Source organism: Gossypium hirsutum, chromosome A07, assembly GCF_007990345.1.
Source record: "Gossypium hirsutum isolate 1008001.06 chromosome A07, Gossypium_hirsutum_v2.1, whole genome shotgun sequence".
Taxonomy (NCBI): domain Eukaryota; kingdom Viridiplantae; phylum Streptophyta; class Magnoliopsida; order Malvales; family Malvaceae; genus Gossypium; species Gossypium hirsutum.
The window spans coordinates 56,968,476-56,972,358 of NC_053430.1; the positions used below are offsets into that span (position 1 = coordinate 56,968,476).

Below are 3,883 nucleotides of genomic sequence, written 5' to 3' on the forward strand. Positions count from 1 at the left end.
TCGAGCATTTTACTGTATGTACTATAATGTTTTAGAGCATTTGATACTTCTTTTCAACTCCCCCAAACTTATTTTCAAAGAATACTTTGAATAGTACTGAGTCTAGTGTTTGAGACAATTTTAAGATAGTTAAGAGAGAAGTGATAGCTAAATTTGCAAGGGTTCAAATAAAATTAGGCCATATACTCTCAAAGTTAGGTTTCAAAGGATAAAATTTCATCATGGTTGGCTTGAAAGGCTCAAACGGTCCAAACAACAGTTGCCTAAATCATTTTCAACGCTCCATGCTTCCTAGGATTTTGCCTCAAGAAACTACTAAGTCAATTCTAAAGACTTAAACTTTCAAGCATGCCTAACTTTCCTAAGGAAATAAAATTTTATGGTATGATTTGCAAGCTTTTTAAAAACACATTTATGTCATTATTAAGTTAACATAACAATTATTGAAATAATCAAACTTTATTTATACTGATGTTTAACATACTTAACAACATTTCAAATTATTGAACAAAATATAACCTAATCATAACTGAAAGAAAAATATATTCTGAGTGGAAATAATTTCAATTTTTTGGTCCCCCTACTTAAGACGAACAATCTCCTCATTGTTAAAAGTGAATAGATACTATACACCAGGTAGGAGTCTAAAAAAGAGAAGGTAAGTCAATTTGACTGCTGAAGTACCAAGCTCTCTCTAAATCCATTCTTAGACATGTATATATATCTATTGCCACACTTTGTACTTTGCAACTTGTTCATTTTTATTTATGATTTCCATATCTTGTTTTATTATGTGAAAAATAAAAATCATAATAGAACCTAATCCTAAAACATTAAATAACCTAGGAAAGAAAATGAAATAAACTAAAGATCCCCTCTTTTTATTTATTTGCATATCCCTCAGAATCTGACTCATCTTTTTCCTTCCTCGACATTGGAGTCCATGGTTCAAGTATAAAGCCTGGAAATTCATGCACAAAAATAAATAGGTTATGAAATATATATTTTAAATGTATCTCTGATTGGGTCATCCTGTATTATTGAGTATCTCCAATAATCTTGTTACTGCAACTACATGTGTTGCAGCATAGCCATTATACCAAACTGTTCACTTTGTGGAATGGTTCTAAATAAAGGGACTCTCAGCATCAAACTTAGGAAATTTGTTAAGGGTGGTTTCAGTTTTGGGCAGGTGGGTAAGTAGTTGAGGGTAAGGTTTAAAGTTGAAGAGGGTGCCAGTTTTAAGGATAGTTTAGGTGCGGTATTAGGTGACTTCGAATGAAGGTGTTGGGCTGGTGATTCAAAGAGTTAAGAGCTGCAACATTAAGGGGTTAAGTGAGATGCACTTTTGGGCTACTTGGGAGTGGTGGTGGAGAAAGGTAAGGGCTATAGGTTTGTGTGGAAAAGGGTTGAATATTTCCTTTCTTAATAGTGTCTTAAGCCCAATGGCAGCTCCTTTTTGGATCCTAAGCTCCTATACTGAAAATAAAAAAAAAACCTCAAAGAAATTAGTGCTTGGGGTTAAAAGTTGACCCTTTATTTAACAAAACAAATACTTAAATTCTTTAGGCTACTTAGAAAAATATTTTTTTTTGAAAAGTTACATTAAACTAAACTCCCAGGAAAGACTAGAGGGGTTACGGATAGTCCCGCTTAAGTTCCAATCTCCTAGACAGAGTTTCGATTAATTTAATGAACCAAAGAAATTCTTATCTAAGTCTACCATTTTATTCAAATGAGAAAAAAATAAAAATATAAAATAACGATAGAGAGAGTGAAGAGAACTCCCTCCATTTTATTCAGGATCGTCATTGACCATGGTGGTGTCAAATGGCCATTTGTCATACCAACCATAATCATCTAAGAAGTAATCATATTATTTGCCATTAAATCTGTCCAACATCTTATTAGGGAAAGAAATCCCGTAATGACCTTTCTTGGTGGCCTTGTTTAACTTCCTGTAATTCCTACAAATCCTCCAACCTGTGACTCGAATATTTGAAATAATCCATCCAGTACCCTTTTTGTGCCTTTCCAAAATCACAAGTGCCTCTTCTTCTTGATCTTTGGTGAACTCAACTGAAATAATGACAGGAAAAATCAAAGTCAACCCAAATAGTCATATTTCAAATGAGGAGAAAAAATCTTCAGTTCTAATTTAGCTGGCTCTTCAATCAATAAATTTGGTTGTGTATACTCCTGAGATGATAACTCTAATGATTCGAGTGGAACTTCTTGAGTGAATTCCTTCGAATTAGCTTCTAACTAAGCCAAACATTTCTTGTCTTCATCATCACTTGGTGAATCCTCCAGTAGAATATGTTCTAACGGATTGTTTAAAGAATTGAGCTCTAATTCTGTAGAAGCTAGTGATTCCATCTTCGAAATAGCAGAGCAGTCTTCAACTATATCTTAGGATTTAGCAGCATCGAGGTCATTAAAAGTCACCTTGTCATCAAAGATTTCTTTCAACTAAGTATCATTTTGCTGCTTTTGGAATCGTTGAGGATATGGCAGTGGTGGAATCTTAGCTTTAACCGAACAACTCTTCTGTGGAAATTTTTCTGTATCCGATAAGGGTGTTAGGTAATCAAAACTAATTGGTTTAGAGTTTACCTCATCAAGGATCATCGTATCTGTCTTTTATGGAACAGGAGTTTCAACCTTCAGTTGAACTTTCTCTTTGCCGTGAGCTACAATAGGCTTATCTTCAACCTCGATAGCTTTGGGTTCCCATGTCTTCCCACTTTTTAAAGTGACAGTTTTGCAATACTCTTTGCCCGTGCTTCTTAGATTTTCTATATTACTCAAACAAATACCTTGGGGTCTACTTTTAAGCTTATTGGCTAGTTGTCCCACTTGGTTTTCTAAATTCTTCAATGTTGCTACTTGGCTTTGGATTAGTTTATCATTTTTCGCTATGTACGCCTTTAGCAAAATCTCAAGATTACTTGAAGATTCAGTTTGTGTGGGTTGTTGCACTTGTTGAGAATACTATGTTCGATAATTTGTTTGAAATGACATAGAATAGTCGCTATGGTCCACCCATTTATTACTCCACAGAGAAATTGGATGATTCTGCCATGAAAAGTTGTAATAATGTGGGACATTCCAATTTTGATTTTCCATGTAATATTTTAGCTCTTGATTCGATGGAAAATTTTCAAAGAAATGGCCATCTTTATGGTATTCACAAGAAATATCCTCGAACTGGTTCAATTGCTGACATGTCAGGTTACAATTGAAACCATTAACAGTTATGTTCTTAAGCATAGAAGACATAGAGGATACCTGATGCCAAAGAAGCAAGTGTGTCCGCTTTATGTATTCCTGTTGCTCATCTTTTTGAGGCTGCTCGATTGGTTGGCCATTGATAGTTATTGCTCGAAATTCTTTCAATAATATCGTAAGCATCGTTATAAGACTTAGAAAGAATGGCTCCATTTGCTGAAGCATCCACCATCATTCTAGTATGAATATTGATATCAATATAGAAAGACTCCATTTGAATGCAACAAGGAATGCCGTGATGAGGGCACTTTCATAATAACTCCTGGAATCGCTCCCATGCCTCATATAAAGATTCTTTATCAAGTTGCTAAAATGAAGTGATTTCATTTTGGATCTTGGCGGTTAAAGATGGAGAGAAATATTTCATTAAGAAACGTTCAACCAACTCTTGCCATGTAGTTATGGAACCAGATGGTAGGGAGTTCAACCACGCTTGTGCTCTATCTCTTAAGGAGTATGAAAATAATCTCAGTCTCAAGGCATCCTTGGTCACCCTGACTGGTTTAAATGAGTCACTCACTTTCATGAATAGCCAAAGATGAAGATATGGATCTTCAATAGGAATCCCGCTAAATTGACCAATATTTTGCAA

The 3,883-nt window shown here is 34.8% G+C and overlaps 1 non-coding gene across 1 annotated transcript; it reads left to right on the plus strand.

The window, feature by feature from the left end:
- The first annotated feature begins 3,521 nt into the window (after positions 1-3,521).
- LOC121204302 (small nucleolar RNA R71) lies at positions 3,522-3,628 on the plus strand. Its single transcript, XR_005899230.1, has one exon. It is a non-coding gene; the product is annotated as a small nucleolar RNA R71 (small nucleolar RNA).
- The last annotated feature ends 255 nt before the right edge of the window (positions 3,629-3,883 follow it).